Below are 19,861 nucleotides of genomic sequence, written 5' to 3'. Positions count from 1 at the left end.
TGTACTGCATGATCTGTTTCCACCTCTTGATAATAAAAGATCCTAGCTAGCTTGGGTGTTCAGACATCTGAAGTGGACTTTATGTTCATTTTTACTCTTTTAGAAAATGCAATTTTCCAAACATTTTACCTTTTGGAAAATGTAATTTTCCAAAAAGCCTAAACACCACTGCTGTTAATTGTTATACATCACCAGTTGTAACTCCCCAACATGCCAGACAAGCAGCAGATAGAGAATGAAATTAGAGACAGAAACAGAGCAGACAAATACAAGTCATTCCTCTATGCCATTAAAGCCACATTTTCAAGTGAAAGACTGCAGATAAGCAATGGTATCTTCTTCCTAAATTCTAACTAGGAACACAACTCAGGTACTTGGTTTCTCAGTCCCTTTAAACTGATGCAAATGAAGACTACCATGTAATCCACTCTAAGTCATACAGAGTTTCATTGCTTTACAGAAGGAAGCTGAACTGAAACCTTTACTTACATAAAAGCAATCAATACAAAAGGCGGTGAAAAAATCTAGATGGCATGTGTGGGAACAATCAGGATCTTGGAAAAAGACTGTACCAGGGCAGTTACAAATGAAGAATGTAACAAAAGAAACAAATTTCTTTGTCATTGTCTTGATATTTTTAGTTATTTAGTTAAAAGTATGATCCACTTCTAGCAGTCATGACTGTTCTGAACTGTGAATCCCAAGTATTGGGATTTGTATTCTTCAGTTCATATTTCATGAAAACAACCAAAGTTACAAATTTTGCTTCATCTTCACCTAATCTTTTACCAAACAAAAAATTAATATTGGCTTTTAATTTTTTTTTTTTTGCAAAGAACACATACAGCACAACACATTTTATTTTTGTAAATCAGGAAAACATGAATAGAATGAACATAATCAGATGTCATTCAACAGGCATGACATGCAATGGACTTCAACAGATACACGAAAGTCAACTCAGTTTCTATCATCTTCTCTGCATCTACATGCACCCAGCAGTGGAACAGTGTCACATGCTTGCAGTTGTAGTAAAAACTGACAATGACAAAGCTGTGAGGAAACAAAGCTCATTGAAGTAACTTTTTCTAATACTAAAATATGATGCCACTTCTATCCCCATTATATTTCTTTAATGCGCTGCCATGACAAATTCATGTCAAGTCTAGGACTCCTCAAAAGCACACAGAAATTGTAATGAAGTTCACTCTTCTTGCCATTTGACATAGATATTACACTCTACCTTTCAGATGGGATGATGTTATATATTATACCTAAATTCATTTTAACAGCTCATCACAGCTGAAGGGACCTTGCTTGCCTGAACCTGAGAATATAAAAGCATCAGATGCTTTGATGGGCCAATCAAACTCACCAACTCAAAAAACAAGCCAAATTGTTTTTGAAAAGCATGTGACAAGCATCAAAGCTAACTCAAGGGAAAGAACAGGAACTAAGGGAACTGGGGAACAAAACTCCATTTTCCAGTGGTGGATAGCTGTCAGATCAGATCAAATGCAGTGGAAACTTGATTAGAACATGATGATGTAGTCCCATTTGGAGCACATTTTGAAATAATTCAAAGACTGAAACTCATACATTACAGTAAAGTTCAACTGTGCAGCCAATATGTCCAACAGCCCCACAACCAAGCTTTTAAGCTTCAGTGGCATCCAAGGTCTGGATGAAACTGAGCATCTGTATTGTGATTAGGTGGCAAGGTTTTGGTAGTGGGGGAGGCTGAAGGCGTGGCTCCTGTGGGAAGAGACATGGGGCTGCTCCCATAGCAAACAGAGCCAGATCAGACAGCTCCAAAATGGACTCATCCCTTGTCAAAGCTGAGCCATCAGTGATGCTGGCAGTGCCTCTGTGGTAACTATTTAAGAACTGACAAAAAATGCTGCACAGCAGTTACTAGGAAGAAAAGTGAGAAAAAAGTGAAACAACCTGCAGCCGCCAAAGTTAGTGAAGAATGAAAGCAATCTCCCTGCATTTATCCTGACCCATGAGCTTTTTTTGTCTTATTTCCCTCCCCGTTCCATTAAGCAAGAAGAGTGAGAGAGCAGCAGTGTTAGCACCTAACAGCCAACCAAAATTATAGACGGGGATGTACACAGCTTATCCCTCTCAGAATTACAGAAAAAAAATAAGACTTCATTGTCTAGAGAATTAATACACCTAGTCTTACAGGGTCAAAAATAATTCTAAAAAGCTTCAAAGAAAGAACATACAGGATAAAGAATTATAAACCTTCTAATACTGAGAGAAACAAAATCCATTCAAAAGAAACAGCAGAAAACAAAACCTATCATTCAAAAAAAAAAAATTCAATGCTAAGCAATCCCCTTGTAAAACAGTTATAACTTCAACAATTACCTAAGTAAAACTTCATTACATTCCACTGCTAGACGTTCCCCTCCTTCTGGACTGCCAATATAGCTGTGCATAGCTAGCTTTATCAAAAAAAATCTGTGTTGAACACTTAGTAGAATCTAGGGTTTTTATTCGGGGGGGGAGGGAGGGAGGGGAGGGTGTTTTAATGATTCTAACAAAATGCAAATCTCTGATTTCACGTTAGAGACATCAGCTGTTTCAGTGAACTTCTGTCATGGAAAAAGAAGACAGTAATAGCTAAGAACAACAGCCTCAAGGCCAACTGTATGTACAACATGTTGAAAACAAAAATCCATAAGCCAGTGATGTGATATTCAATGACTGAATTTCAAAAAGCTTTTAAAATTAATTTTTATAGATTCAGTGTATTGCAAAAGAAAACAGTCTAAGATGACAAGCATTTTGAAAGAAGGAAATTCTTTGAAAGCATCTTTGAGATTCAACAGACTCAGCTGACAGTTTCTATTATTTTTTTTAACAAATGAAATTTTAGAAGTTCTCCACCATGTTTTCAAAAATCCAGTATTATTCCATATACACCATCAGAAGGGAAAGAGCTCAAGTCCTACAAGAAGAGGGTGAGGGAGCTGTGGTTGTTTAGCTTGGAGAAAAGGAAACTCAGGAGGGACCTTACTGCTCTCAAAAACTACCTAAAAAAAGGTGTGGTAATGTGGGTCTTTTCTCCCAGGTAATCTGTGACAACACAAGAGGAAATGGCCTCAAGTGGCACTAGGGAAGGTTTAGATTTGACATTAGGAAAAATTTCTTCACCAGAAGAGTGGTCAGGCATTGAAACAGGCTTCCCAGGGAAGTTGTAGAATCACCATCCCTTACAGTGTTCAAAAGGTACGTGGATGTAGCATTTGGGGACATGGTTTAGTGGAGAACACAGTGGTTCTGGGTTAACAGTTGGACTCAATGATCTTAGAGGTCTTTTCCAACCTTAATGATCCTATGAAAAAGGAAAATGTTCACACAGATGCCTTTTTTAAGGCAAGAAAACACTTCAGACCATTAAATGCTTTGCACCAAGCAGAATCCCAGCACATAAAATAAACTTCAAGACGTGCCCTGTTCCTGCTGTTATATGAGGATAAAGAAGGGAGATAGATGTCACAAGAAACTTGAACAAATATATAACAAATTCCAGTTCTAACAAACAGGAATAAAAATCCTTATTCAATCAGGCTTTGGTTTTTTCAGTTATGTTAAACAGTACTGCAAGTTAAGTCTTCAAAAACTATGAAGAAAAAAATATATTTTAATCTAATTTAAAATACAAACCCTACTCTTTGTACACACAGAGATGATACAGTAAGACTTAAGATGTCTAGGAACTGCTTCTTTCAACACAGAAGCACCAGTGCAATTCTAATTTCTCAGACACCGGAAGTCAGGAACCAAGAGCCGGTCTGTAGAAGTATATTGAAAAATAGTATGTCAAATAAAATAGCATGACAAATTAAAAACTAAGTTATAAGGGAGGTGAGTTGGAAGAAGCTAGTACAGAAAAAAGAAAGTAAGATGACAAAACACATACTCTTTGTACAATGACAACAGGAAAACTATAGCACGGGATAAAAACCCAAAAGCCAAAGTTATATTTATTGGGCATTTGATTAGAATGGATAAAAAAGTCATTCACCTCTTGTGACAAAAATCAAAAGACCATATTTAATGTAAAATTACGACTCCCAGACACACCACAAATGGGAACAAACAATTAATCTGAACAGAGTTAATTAGTAATACCACTGCCAAAATTTGATCAAGCTCAAATAAATAAACTACACATCAGTTCTGTACATAATCAGTAGCATCCAACAGCTACTCAGTTCCAGCTAAGCCTGCTGGCCATTATATTACTAAAACATTCAGATGTTTTCTATATAGTAGATACCTTTATGAATAGCTTAACTTCACATATACTACTTGCTCAATACTTTAAAATACAGACTGTGATTATGGAAATAAAACATGGACTGATATCTTGCATATTACATATCTATGCAAATATACTTCATAGGTCAATAAATATCATTAGAGGATGTTAAAGTCAATGATCTAACTGGAGGACTTAAACCACACTCCAATTAATTGTATTTTGTTTGGTTGACAGTTTACATTGCCTATGGTGATTTATTTAACTGTGATAATCATTAAACAAACTGTGTCTTAACACACACGAAGACATCATGTGTCAACAGTGACTTTCCAGAGATATATAAAAGTGCTTAAATCCTCATCCTCCAGATAGTTTTGTAGAAGTCTTACCCAAGTGATGAAGCAAACTTCAGCAAAGCAACCCTATATTCCTTGCAAGTCTGTCTCTTGTCTTACCATCACTTCCTCTTAAAATCCAGAATCCAAACATGAGGACTTAAAAGGTCTTCAGAAACAGTATCAACTTAGCAAATTGTATCATCATTATTATTTTTAGAACTTTCACTGAATATACATAATTATCTATATAGATATTGTTAAGATTATTTTAAAATAATCTATATAAAATCTAAGAAACTATACATCAAATTTATGTAGGCAAATATATATATTTTAAATCTATGTTTGCAAGACATTTTTCAATATGCCAGAGAATAACACTTTCTTCATGTTCACAAAGGTATTAGAAGCTCAAGTGAATTTAGTAAGTGGTTCACATGGAAAAGAATTTCAGTGTGTGAAGAACTAAATATACGTTTCCACAGTTCATATCACTCCAACAAGAAAGTGTAGGGGAAAAAAAAAGGATTGGCAAATATTCATCAACACTTTCTCCACAACCAAGCAGGATGACCAGAGGCCTCTCACTGTCACAGGCCATTCCATCAACAATCCAGAAACAGTGTAGAAGATGCAAAAACATTTTCCTAAATTGTGTCATGGGATATTGCAAGGAAGCAAAATATTTTCCATCTCATAAATCATACTACAGATTTAACTCCAAAGCTCTACTCCTTTTTCAACATACAGTTTGTAGTTTCTTTTTATTATTTATATGCATTTTTTTTTTATTTTGCACCCTTAGTGGGCGGCATCCTTGTATGAATCAATATAAACCATGACAAATGCTTGAAGATCACAAACTTTGTTTCAACAACATAAGACATACGAAAAAATTTGTCAAGATGTAATTTCCACAAAATATGCAACAAGATATCATTAAGAGATTACTCAGCAACTTACAAAAGTGGAAGAGGCAGGCATCTTTCTACTTCATTACTATTCTTCATAAAATACAAATAACATAACAATTTAAGTAATTGACAGAAATTCTTTACATCCTGGTAAATTCCTGCTGGCATATAGCTGATTTACAACAACTGATCAAGGTGAGATGTGACTTTGATGTTAGAGACTTGTATTATCCAACTGCCACTAAATTAAACCTATTTTCATAATGTATTTACTGTTAGGGAGTTATAACTTGGCTATAAAAAGCCACCCCAAGCTGAAATTTGGCAAGCTGAAATTAATTTTCTGCTGTTGAATAAAATAGAAAACTTTAGTGTGTTGGACCAAAGCTGCTTATTTAAATCCAGGTCATTCTTCATACTGATTCAGGTATAATACCTAGACTAATACTTTCCATTCTCTTTTAGAAATGTATCATGTTATACTGTTTACTTAACAATCATTAAATCAAGATACTAGTATTATCCATAATATCAATAAAATGCTAGCTTCCCATTTCTGTAAGGCAGCATATTAAGGACTGTTACAGGAAGGATTTACAGAAGCCACTAATTAAATGTCTTCTGGAATGAAGACCCAAATTATAAGGTAGAAGTAACACTCTCAGTCCAACAAATGATATAAAAAGTACTGGGTTTCACTACAGAATGCCATTAATGGCAGCCCTTTGACAGTCATATATAAGTAATAACCTGTTTAAATTAGGAAATACTTTTTTCAAACTTACACCAGAAAATACAGCAAAGCGCATTAAGTTTCTTTATTAACATATTAAGTAAGCACTTTGTGGAAAATTAAAAGATGTGCAGGTGGTAACTGTGCAAGAAGAGACATCATCACAATGTAGAGTGGATTTAGAGGATTCAGAAAAGAACAAAGAAGAAAAGATTAAGACATGATACCAAAATCAGCATATGCGCAATAAAGGACCTCAAACAACTTAAAAAGAGCTGCAATCAGTTAGCGAATGATCCCAGGCAAGTCCCCACTTCCGCTGATAAGATCTTTTTCAAAGTTCATTAAAGAAAGCCCCCCTAAGATTTAGCAAGTAGAAAGTATTCAGTACCAACTTATCTCAGCACACAGCTCTCTCCAGTGGTGTTGCAGACACTTGCAGCTTCCACAAAATATAAGTGACCCAAATTTAAGTTTCAGCATTTTTCCAGATGTTATTGTTATCATTTTTCTTTTAATGAAACTGCCTCTTTTTTATGCCATTTATGAAACAGTATTTTCACTGAAATACACTCAAACTAAAAAAAAAAAGTTATTTGAAACTATATAAAAAATTCACCATTAAACCATTCAACAGTCTAAGGAAAAATAAAAATTACTTATTATTGTGAGATCTCTGCTTTCAAACTTCTACTCAAGACTAAGTAAAAGGGAAGGTAGGCTTTCTGTGTATGGCTGCAGGAAAAGAAATTACAAAGAGATAAAAACTGGAAGGCAATAGTAAAATAATCTGACAAAGAAAGAAGAGTGTAGGCTGACTAAATATGATTTTAATAAAATAGACATCTGCAATATATTTGTCAGTTAGCCAAGTACTAGGGAAAACATTCCTTAGGTGGTCACATTATGCAAGCATACTACACAAAATCTTACGAAGACAAACTATGACCAGTCCTCAGAGTGTTCAAACAGAAGTGATTTGGTGATGTACATAACTCCAACATGGGGGCCACACATAATGTCCATGCCAAAGGAACAAAATTAAGCTTTAAGCTTTTATACCCATGACTGGGGTGCAAGAAAAGTTTTTATACTACTAAGTGAAATCCAATAACCACTTAGTGGAATTTTAAGTAGTAATTAGAGCCCTCAAAACAGGACAGTTCTACCACAAAGCCCAGGAAATACAAAAATAAAGATAAAATTGAAGCCAAACTGAGATATCCACTGTAAAAAAATTGCAAAAAAAATTGTAAAAAAAATGTACTTCAGTGGCTAGAATCAAAAAGGAAGTACTGCTGTATAGTAATGACTGTAAAGAAAGAAGTTACTGAAGTATCCTATAAAATCAGCTGAATATCTATTTTCAAAGAAATGGCAGGTAAAACTTTCCTGTGACAAGTGGTAACCGGTATCTTTAATCAGAAGTTACTGTGTCTACACTTACAAATGCTACATTTTCAAATCAAAGCAATCACATGGGCACCATCCAAGAATTCATGAACCTCTGTGGACCACAAAGCTTTTTAAAGGTATTTAAAAATTAAGGTGCAGTAGCCTTCAATTCAAAAAATTTAAACTAACTTTAAAAATTAAGGTATACTGCAAGAAAATAAAAGCAGCACTTCCATTACTAATGCAGAGCAAAAAAAAAAAAAAAAAAAAGTAATAAAACTACCACTAAAGCTGCACTAGTTTGATATCAGTAATATTTTGAGAGTTTAAGAAAAAATCTGCATGCTGAAGTCAGAATTTTGAAAACATGGATAAATGTAACTTCTAGGTTTATCATATTACCCGGGGATAATTTATGTTTGGTTCATCTGTGATAAAACAATCAGCACTTTCCTTACACCAAATATCATTTATTATGGAAGCATTAAATTGGAAATCATAGACAGATGGATGCAGAGATGGATGAGATTGTCATTCAGTAAAACACTGAAAGTTTAGAGTAACAGAAATGTTTGCAAATATAAAGACTGCATATGAAAATCTAAACAAGAATATATAAACTAACTGAAAAAAAAATCAGCTGTAAGGGAAAACAACAGGGGTCTAAAGAGGGGCCAATGCCTAGGTTGAAGTCTCATGGAGGTTTTTCTACTCAACATTAATTCTAGGACAAGGTACTTCAAGAACCTTCTCTCCTCACTGAAAATACTCAAGCACTATCTGGACACAATCCTGTGCAATGTGATCCTTTCCTTGTGCTCAGAGAGGTTCGACCAGGTGACCCAATGTGCTCCCTTCCAACCTGACCGATTCTGTGAAAGAAACACACCAATGGCCACAAACCCAAAACTTCATCAGCTAACACCCATCTTAAGGTACTGAGAACTAGCTTGGAATACTATGTGCAGCCACCAGCACCTATCACCCAGGTAGTGTAAACTAGGAGAAGCACCCATGAAGTCTACTATTACATGAGGACAGCGCGTGCACAGAGGTGACAAGAAGAGACTGCCAGGAGGGTAAGTAGAAAAGAGGCAGAAATCACCATAAATTACACAAATACCAGGAGATCCCACCCAAAGAAAATGAATCACATAAGACAAAAGGTCAAAGATAAATAGCTCAATGAAGAAAAACTGATCACAAGAGGCAGACTTCTAGTTTTTAAATTAAAATTTAAGAATTACTCTCTTGTCAATATCTGAAACAAATTAGCCAAATAGAATAAAGTACAACTTGATCAATATGCAGAGATTAGACCCTTGCTTTCATAATGGTATGTTAGGAAAAGCAGACCATGAACTCCACAAAACATTCTTTTTCCAGAATCACCAGAAACACTGGAAGTTCTTAGGCTGATGGTCTAAAAGAAGAGAAGAACTGACAACCAGCCTAGATATCAAAATTCCACAATATTATGGATGTAATGGTTTATGGTTGTAATATTGACACAGCTGTCTTTTACCAGGGAAGTTACTTTAAGATTTAGTAAGGCAGGAATTATTGGTTTCCTTCCTCCAGCTGCTAGGAAAGAATGAAGGAAAAGAGGCAGGTATTACTAGCTTTCTTTACATTGACTATTTTCAAAAAGCAGTCACAGAAATCTCAGATACCTTGCATTACATCATTTCAAATGATTAACAGCTGTAGTACTCACACAAGCAGAGAAAAAAAACCATGCAAGAATGGCATGGAAGCCATGAGGAAAATAAGGGGAACGTAACAGGAAGCAGGAGACAACTACAACACATAGACATCAGGCACAAATCAAGTTTAACCTCTGTGTTGTCCCTTGAGAGGAAACAACACTTGGTACTATTTTAGCGTACCATTTCTTTGGCTAAAAGTGCCTTATTAGTCTTACCATGAAACTTTGTTGGTTTTGTTTGTTTTGGGGGTTTTTGGTAAGAATTAAAATTAAACAAATGTCCCCCCAAGGGAAAAAAAAAACACCAATACTAAGAATATTAAAGAAACAAAATAAAATACTAAAAATAAATAAAATAAGCAATTAAAATAAAACTTTAAAAAATACTAGCATGCTACCACAGAAGCAAAATGACATTATGTAAAACTTCACAGTGGTCAACCAATACAAAGTTGCTTTTGTAACAAGTCAGAATTTCTATACCTAAATGAGATGCACTTCCATTCCTAACTTTGCATATAATGTTAAAAACCACAAAATTATATGCTTTACATCCCACTGCAAATTATTTGATACAGAATTACTAAAGATCAAACAAAGAATGCTAGTGGGGTGGATTGAACTGTAAGACCTAAAAAAAGTATGGGCATTCAACTGCAAAGTCTGGTGTTGCTCTACACAACAGTGCATCAACTCCTAATCAACATGAATTATAAACAGACATTTATATTATAACTGCATGTAGCAATCTTAGTACCAAAAACACATTCAGCTAGGCATTTTACAAATAGAAGTTGTCTACCCAGATGGCTTCTATCAGTTCAGCTTTTCTTCCCAGCTAAAACATTTTATTTTGCTTTTTACAAAACTGTGACAGAAAAGCAGACTGAAAAAAATAACTGTGTCCCCAAAAACAGAGAAAAAAACCATAACTGATCACAAATCACAAGTTAGATGAAGATATACTACAACCAGGTGAACAAAGTGTGTTATAAGACCACAAGGACCACCAACAGTTTCACAGTCTAGTCATCTACTATCATATACGGATCTATCAAATAAGATCACTTAAAAAAAAAGCTGAAGATTCTTTTAATATTTAAGTCTTAACTTACCTTTGACAGCTACCTCAACACTCAATCAACATCTAAGTTCTCTGTCAATAATATACTGACTCCTGTAACTTTTTCTAATACGAATTATTCATCCCTTATAATTATTTAGCCCTATGGGGTTGAATTTTCACTGAATGGTTGAGGTTGGAACTCTGGAGATCACCTGGTCGAATCTCCCTTCTGAAGAAGGGTCGCCTAAAGCTGGTTTCCCAAGGAGTGAATCCAGATGGCTTATGAGGAACTCCCAGGAGAGTGACCTTGCAAATGCCCAGAGCAACCTGTGCTGGCCTTGACCACCGTCACAGTGAAAACATTCAGAGCGAACCTCTTGTATCCCAGTGTGTGCACATTGCCTCTGGATCTATTACTGGGCACTACTGAGTGGAGTCTGTCTCTATTTTCTTAGTATCCCACTTTCAGAAATATACATACATTAGTATATTTTAGTCCTGTTTTTTGTCTGAACAGGAATGTATGTATGGTTATGTCAACTTTCTTGACAGTAAATTCACAAACTCTGGTTTGCCTTCTGTTTAATAGTTATCCTTCAGTTGCAGCTCATCATTCACATTAGGATGCAAGGAGATGGAATGAAGCTGCATTGGAGGAAGCTCAGATTGGATTTAGGAAAAGGTTCTTCACTAACAAGTGATCAGTTACCCCTGTCAGAGTTCAAGAAGAATCTGACAACACTCTTAAATATATGATTTAGTTTTAGGTAGTCCCGTGTGGAGCAGGGAGTTGGACTTAACATCCCTTATGAGTTCCTTCCAGCTTGAGAATTTCTATGGTTCTATGCCACATTTGCCGCACAATGACAGACAAACTCGTGGCGTGCATCACTATGTGGGCTGTGCTTCTGTCAGGCTCAGATCTGTGCTGATGTGCAGTAAGGACATGGACCTCATTTTACCAGACTGAATCACTGCCTTACAGTACCCTGTAATCCACTCCCCAAGAAGACCTCTCCTCCTACCCAGGAGAGCATTAACAAAAAATCAAATCAAAAACAACGATGAAAAATTGTATTACACTCCCCACTGAATTGTGTTCCATAAATAGCAACCACGAGGACATAAGTAACACCTATAGGAAACTAATGTTTATTTATTTTAAAAGCATAAGGTTTTCAAATGAAAGGAAGAAGTTTTAAATTATTAATAAAGAAATATAGCTGCTCGCACTATGACTGTAAGCATACAATCATGATACAACAGTTCAGAGAGTTTCTACCTATTACTTAAAGGTACAAGAAGTTTTCATGCACACACAAGAACTGCTCTTTGCTCTCTCCTTATTCCCCTGAAGTTAGAAGGTTCACATAGCCAAACCAGACTAACAAACACGTCTGGTAAATCCTGCTGACAGCTGAATCCATCACTAATCCACCTGTCTGCTTACAGCCAGATGTTGCTGTTTCTTTAGCACAAAAAGCTGGATTTGTTCACACCTCAGCCAAATTCTCAGTTCAAGAGCAGTCTGTCTTAATTAAGACAAAAAGCTCAGCTAACCATAGAAAGAGCTGAGGTTTGGACACACTTCTACTAACTCCACTGGAGAGACCAACAAGCTCTATCAAACAAAGGGACTAGAAAGTTTAGGGGTTACAGGAAATGCATTCAACCAAGAAGCAAAGTTAATGAGAGAGAGAAGGAGAAAGGGGGGGGGAAGGGAAAAAATAGAAACAAAACAAACAAAAAAATCCCAAACAAAATCCCACCGCCATACACCACAGCTGACATACCCTATCAGCCTTGAGGTTCCTAAAATGCACAGTGTACATAAACATCTGAAGGGAGGGCATCAAAAGGATGGAGCCAGGCTCTTCATTGTGGTGCTAAGCATTAGACAAGAGGCAATGGGCAGAAATCGATGCACAAAGTTCCATCTGAAGACTAACTCCTTTTCCATAGGGATGACTGAGCACTGAAACGGGCTGCCTAGAGAAGTTGTAAAGTCTCTTTCCCCAGAGACACTCAAAAGTCATCAGGACATAGTCCCAAGTAACGTGCTCTCAGGGACACTGCTGGAGCCAGGGGATTGGACTAGATGACCTCCAGTGGTCCCTTCCAGCCTCTTCTATTCTATGATCCTGCAAAGCCTAAGACGTGTTGAAGATGGTGAGAGAGGAAGTACATTGTACAACGAAGGACTGGAAGCCCAAGAGGTATGAGGACAAACTAGACAGAGAAGTCACTAAAGAGAGACCAGAGTAGAAAGACCAGCTGCCACTGGCAGGAGGGGAAGGCAGCCCCAACAGGTCTCAGTCCTTTCCAGAGCATACAGTGTGCAAACACCACGTTATGCTGCCCTTCTACCAATAACAAATACTCGCAAGAATCCACTGAAAAGCTCTCATACCTCACCCCACATAAAGCTGCTAAAAGAGAAAAACTCATTGCTACTAATAGCATTCCATCAATTAGTCATAGATACAAAGCTAAAGGCTACAACCTAAAGACTGACAGAAGCACACTCATACAGTGAATTTGTTTACTACGTTTGATTAAAAAGGAACAATGAAAATACAGAAATAGTTGTAAAATCATTTATAAAGAGTTAAGAAACAGATTTAAAGTTTCTTATACAATATTAAAGAGAATACATACAAAGGAGCTGATGCACCTGATCCTTCACTACTTTTTTCCCACACCACAGGATTTCTTTTTCATTCAAAGCAAAGAAACTATTCAATTTTTCTCCTTATAATTTTATGTGTGTCCCTTATTAGACTCTATTGAAGCCACACTCTGAAGAGACTTAATTTCTTACTGGGCTTTTTTAAGGTTTCACAGCTGTACTATGTTAGCATGCCATAAAAAATAACTTGTTTTTTGCAACACTTTCACTAATTTTTCATAAAAATAAGTATTTGTCTCATTTCATAGATTACTAACCCAAGATACAGACTGAAGGTTAAGAACCAGCAACCAATTTTGCCTATACAGGAATTTAGGAGGATGAATTTAGGACACAGCTTTTAAAGTATGCCAATTTATCCAGTGCTGCATCTAAAACTAAAGCATCTGTTGAGACAAGCAGTAGTAGTCTGGGTCTAGAGCCTGTCTCCCAGGAAATCAATGCACTACTAATAAGCTCTTGTGGGAAGTTTGGTTTAAACAGACTTGCCTGGGATCAGAAGAAACTGACAAAAGGTATGAATTCCAGTATCCCAAAGTGACATTCAATCATTCAAATTATTAAATATGCTTCTCCCTTCCCACAGTCCCCTGTCAATTCATTTTACATTTTTGAGCTTTTGGAAAATATGTACGCAGACTTTGATATGCAGCTCTAATTCCTAAATACAGTGGGTTGAAAATACCCCAACACGTTATAACTAAAAACTACCATAACATATACTTAGAAGGACAAAAATTAATTTAAATTGTTTACCAATTTAAAAAAGAATTTGCAATTTTAATATTGTTTTAAAGCTTTTTTGTATGTAATACAGAAGATTCAGGGGGCAATGGCCCATTAAGAAATAAAAAATTACTTTAAATGTGCTTTTATACGTATAGACAAAATGCAGTATGGACAACCTAATGGAAAACTTACTACAGGCAACATTTGTAACTTTGGGGAAAACTTTCAAAATGTTTCACATTCTCAAAGTACAAATCAGCCAGTAATTTTAAAAAGTGCAGAATATTTATTCCCAAAAATTGTACATGCATCAAAATCTTTTTTCTTAGTTCTTGGAAGCATTTCTGTAACTGAAGGAATTACGAACTGCATGATCCAAGCTGGGCAAATGGAAGACAAAATGCATCTCCTGTTTGTTGTCCCTTTGAAAAACTTCCTCACAGCTCTTTTGATGAGTTTATCATTGGCTTATCTATTCTTTCTTTCATTTTGAAAACCCAGGAAAGCAAAAGTTATAGCCTTATTCTGACCAGATCATACTCAGAGGAAGAAAAGCAAATGTAAACTTTATTTTGTACCATGAATTAAGTGATTTTGTCTCACTTAGACTTTTGAAAAGCACTGGGTGGCACTTGGACTGTCCACATACATAGTCCCTCACACAAGTTTTCACAAAGTGATGACACAAAAAGCTACAGTTACTTCCATACACTTTGTTTCTGTGTTCAGGAACTACACATAATGCTACATCCTGAGCTGCCAAGTAACAAAATCAACAAAATTATCAGAGAAAATATCACACCTAATGGCAAGCTGCCTAGCATTTCTGTACATTTTCTCCAAGAAAAGTCTTTGAAATTTTACATAGGCAGATCCAGAAAAATTAAAAGAAAAAAAAAATCCCTAAATATAATTACAAGTTTCCATGAAGTGTCTTCTGCTCAATTCTCGTAACTGACAACAATTCAATTCTTTTTTGTTAAGAACAAAAACCTAACATATGTAGTGACAAAGATTTCCTAGAAATCAGATTGTCTTCACTGGAATGTACATCTAAGTGACAAAGCAGTACTAACAGAAGTGAACAGTCAAACTCAAGGTGGCCCAAAGATTACATACAAGTTTTGATTTTTATTTTTTTCAGGACTTCCTCACGAGTAGTATGCTTCTACTTACTGTGGGTAACTGTTAGCTTTTTGGTTGGTTTTTTTTTTTTTTCATTCAATATTTTTTTATTGGTTGCCTTTCTTTCTAAGACTTTCAGGATGAAGGTTTTTGACACTGAAGCAAGCAATGTAGATATACTGGGTATGTCAGAGAGAACCAAAGGCTGCTTTGGCAGAAGTTGTGGACAACCAGCTTCTCAAAAGTCACTTCCTAAGTGATCAAATTTTAGCTGAATCAAATAATCAAATAATAAATCTTTAAAATCGTTACAGACTCCTGTCCCCAGCACAGGAAGGACATCAGGCAGCAAGCCCAGAGGAGGGCCACGAAGTTGATTAGAGGTATGGACCGCCTCTCCTGTGAGGAAAGGCTGAGAGAATTGGGATTGTTCAGCCTGATGAAGACTTCAGGCTGACCTAATTGTGACCTTCCAGTACATGAAGGGAGCCTATAAGAAAGATGGATGGACTTATCACAAGAGCATGTAATGACAGGACGAGAGGGATTGGCTTCAAATTGAGAGTAGGTTTAGATTAGATATTGGGGAAAAGTTCTTTACTCTGAGGGTAGTTAGACAGTGGAAAAGGCTGTCCACAGAGTTTGTGGATGCCCAATCCCTGGAAGTGTTTAAGCACAGGTTGGATGGGGTCCTGAGCAACCTGGTCTAGTGGAAGGTTGCCTGTCCATGGCACGGCAGTTGAAACTATATAATCTTTAAGGTCCTTTCCAACCCAGACCATTCTATGTTCTATGAATTTGTAGTTTAGGTGACTACAATGGAAGCAATTAAGACAATAACATTTTTGACTGCTAACTTCATGTCGTTTTTCGTCCATTAAAAAGCATGAAAGTGAAGCATCTAATTTCAGCAGCAGAGACATTCACCAGGATTTCTAATTAAGTCAGAGAAAAAGTACACACAGTTAGTATTGTCTGGAACCAATCCTTAAAGAACAGGGTCTGAATTAGAAAACCCCAGATGGGGTCCTGATCCCCGGTTACGGTACTCCCGTGCAAATGGTGACAGACACAAGATGATTAGTACAAACATCCCCATCTGCTCCCAATGAGGTACGGCACTTTATTATTATTTCTTGAGGCATATTAATACCTAAGTTGTTGTGAGCTGAAAAAATAGAACCAAAGATCAGGCAGTATTAAACAAGCAGAATGTTTTTCCAGTGCTTGCGGTCAGATGCAAAAGAGTAAGTTCCACAGATGGGGACAAAGTAATACAGGTCTTAACCCTCAGAACCTACTTCAATGACTTCTTCACACTTTAGAAAAGGCTGAAAAGCAGTATACACTGAGACAGACAGTAACAACCTTTAAAAAGAATGGAGGTGTTAACATTTTGATTCTTAGAAATGAAAATATTACTTGTATTTCATTTAATTCTTTCAAGTTGGATTTGTTACAGCAAATATTCACATAAACAGCTTTTTTTATTGTGGAATCCTTAATGTTCCAAAGAGGTTTTGAAACAAACCACTAACTTCCGAAAATAACAAAGTTAATTTTCATTCATACACTTCACTTTTCATAATTTTTTCTTACCTTTACTTTACAGAAATATATTAAGTTCTGTTCTTAGTAACAAAGCTTAGCAGATAAAAACATCTCAGCTTTTCTATAAGACTACATTCAACTGAAGAGGCTACCAATGGTAAAGCAAGAAGTACATAATTTATATACATGCATAGCCTTGACTTTTAGATGTTCTATCTCTGAAGGAAAGAAAAGACTCTCTTTTTAAAAGCATATATTTTACAATTCTTTAAAAGCCTTGACTCCTTCCCAGATCTGTCAGTGCTGTTCAGACCGTCCAGAGGGTCTACAGATCTGGAAAATTAACACACTTCACCACTAAGCACTATCACAATAACACACCTTTTAAAAGTTTCCTCAGTTTTCCCTTACCACCTAGTTTCAGAATTGACTGAAAGCCTCCAGTATTCTCTCAGTCTATCCAAAGATTATTTCAGGCTGCAGTATTGATATTTTGTGCTAAGAGTAAAAACACCATTACTTTAGATATGTGTTAAAAGAAGAATGATACTGACAAGTGGTAAGACAATGTTCCACATATCAGAACTACTTTTTGATTCTAAAAAGGAACTTCTCTGAAGGCAGCAAGAAAGACATACCTTCTTCTTTCTTGGCATAATATTTGGGGTAAGCAACATAAAGGGATAGGGATATTAGAGTGAAACTGATAGGGAAAAATAATGAGTTGTAGTATCACGTTTTCCTTCCATCTCAAATTTTGCATGCTTTTACTGTTCAGCTTCACATTTTCTTATTTATTGCTCCCATGAAAATTCTCCTTGTGCAACAAGTAGTCTTTATCGCCTCTCCCAATTCAGGTTTAAATAAATAAAAACAATTAACACCAAACACCTTTAAATGAAAATCCTTTACTAAACCGGAAGAGTCATACCCATACATACACATACACCCTCTTACTCTTCTGTAAGACTATAAATTGTGTGACTGAATGAAGAAAGAGAAAAAAGGCATAAACTGAAAGCTTGGTAGAGAGGAACATCCCAAAAGAAAATGCATCTCTCCCAATTTACAGGAGGCAACAGAACCTCCTGTTCTACAGGACAAAAATGGTTAACACCTGAGGTTATGCCCATATTTCATTGCCGTGCTTTTCCAAATGATAGCAATGATTGTTTACTTTTATATGGTTAATTACAGCTTAATAACGACTTAGGTGACTTGCTCAATTTCAGTCCATAAGTAAGCATGCTAGATAAAGTCTAAATTCATTATTTACAAGAGAAAAAAGAAGTTGTATACAAGTGCTAAACATATGACTTTCCATTTTAATTTATTTCTTTAATCAAAAACTGAACCATAGTTTATCCAGTCTGTATACTAACTAGTAAAGAGGACGCAAGAAACACATTGGCAAATACTCCAGTATAGTATCTATATAAAACATTCCAAACAAAACACCACACCCCACCCAAACACATCATATCCCCCAACTCTACAGTAATTAAGTTCAACCTTGCTTCAGACACAGACACAAGATGTCATGCAAGTGCTAAAGTACTAAACTACTTTCTCCAGCAGTGCACCGTTTCAAACGCTGTGATGAAGACGATACACACACCTCTGCTAAACCATCTTACCTGATGGCCTGTCACTGTCAGTCTTCTTTCAGGTGATCTGAGCATGGCATACATTCAGCTCTTTCACTTCTTTTTGAGGAGTTACTTTACACAGTATAATATCTAGCATATCTATAGTACATAAAAAACATACCAGGCAAAATTTCTACCACCTGAAAACTGAACAACTCCACTAGTTAGAAAGGGGAAAACCTGAAAGAATGCACGTCATCTTACTCCCTTCCCAAAAAGCGATTTGACATTCATTTTCAACTATAAAGCCACTCAAATTTTCAACGCTCCTTCCACTCCATCCCCAGCGAAGAGAAATCAATTACAGCCAAAGCACCTACCCGGCAAGCACAAAACAAAGACCAACACGAGAACGCTTCAGCAGTTGTGTTAAACGGGAAAACACAACGCCTAACTAAATAATCACAGCTCTCAGAAAGCAACCGCGCAGCAAGCAAGCATAAAAGTCGGAATAAGGTTTGTAAAACAAAATCCAGCTCTGTAGGAGCTGGTCTGCTGCGGTTTAATTTTCCAGGACCGTTCACCGTCGTTAATTGTTGATTTGTTTTAAAGAACAGATAGTGATTTATTTGCAGCAGGATGAAGTTACGGATCTAAATTCCTGACCGGAGGCTCTCAACGTAAACAATACATAACCTATAAATTAACCATTCTCCATCTGGCAATTCAGATGTAAAATTCATAGTTTTCCATCTACCAGGCGGCGACAACCACCCCCCCCCAGCTCCCCCCCGTCCTCCCTTCCCGAGCGCTTTCTAACAGAGCCTGATGCAAAGTGGGAGGGAAAAAGAAAGAGGAGGAAGGGGGCAAAAAAAAAAAAAAAAAAAAAAAAAAAAAAGAAGGCGGCTAAGCCAGCATGAAAAAACCGGGTTCGCACACAAGTAAGGACCCAGCAAACCGCGGTCCCCGGCAGCTCTTCCCGCTGAGGAGCACTGCGAAGTGCGGTGCGGAGAGACCGAACGGGGCGGGGAGGGGACGGGGATGTCCCCGCGCTCAGCCCGGGCAGCCGGCGCGCGGGGCGGCGGGAGCCCCGTGCTGCCCCGCGGAGCGGGGACCAGGCCGGCTGCCCGGGGCACGCAGGGAGGGAGGGGACGCCCGGGGCAGGGAGGAAAGGGACACCCGGGAAGCCGCGATCACTCACTCACTCATAGCCACGGGCGAGCAGCCTCCCCGCCCCCGCTCCCCGCCACTTCGCGCCGCGAGGAGCCACCAGCGCTGGGCGCGACACCGCCTGCCGGGCCACCGGGGCGAGGGGGTGACCCCCGGGCCCCCGCGCACCCCAGACAAGGTCACCCCATCGCCCGGGGTGCCGGGCGGGAGGGGGGGCGAAATTTAGTATTTGACGGCCGCCACGGAAAAGGGGGGAGGGGAGCAGCCCCGCGGAGGGGCGAGGGGGATGGGAAGGGGGAGCTCCACCACGGGCCAGGGGGAGCTCTGCCCTCCCGCTCCCCTTCTACTCCCCGTCCTCCTCCAGCGCTGGCCGCGGAGCTCGGTCCGGGCGGGCACCCCTCACGCCCCCGAGAAGGGAAAATGGAGCGGGGACGGGGTGGGGGTACCTGCGGCCGAGGTGCCGCGCTCCTTACCCCGCTGCAGCCGCGCCGCCTCGCCTCGCTGGTCGCAGGCGGGTCCGCTCCGCGCTGCCGCCGCTCCGGGCTCGGAGAGGCGCTGCCGCCGCCGCCGCCGCA

The 19,861-nt window shown here is 38.0% G+C and overlaps 1 protein-coding gene across 4 annotated transcripts in view; it reads right to left on the bottom strand.

Annotated features, from left to right (window-relative positions):
* The window catches only part of PDS5B (PDS5 cohesin associated factor B), a 99,053-nt gene extending 79,192 nt beyond the window's left edge, over positions 1 to 19,861 (bottom strand). For all 4 annotated transcript variants that reach the window (XR_008429262.1, XM_053935044.1, XM_053935046.1 and 1 more), the window contains exon 1: positions 19,760 to 19,861. The gene's annotated coding sequence lies outside the window, so the exon portion shown is untranslated. The remainder of the gene's footprint in view (positions 1 to 19,759) is intronic.

This window comes from Vidua chalybeata, chromosome 2 (assembly GCF_026979565.1).
Source record: "Vidua chalybeata isolate OUT-0048 chromosome 2, bVidCha1 merged haplotype, whole genome shotgun sequence".
Taxonomy (NCBI): domain Eukaryota; kingdom Metazoa; phylum Chordata; class Aves; order Passeriformes; family Viduidae; genus Vidua; species Vidua chalybeata.
Note: the sequence above shows the minus strand (reverse complement) of the source record. Positions and strands in the feature narration are given on the sequence as shown.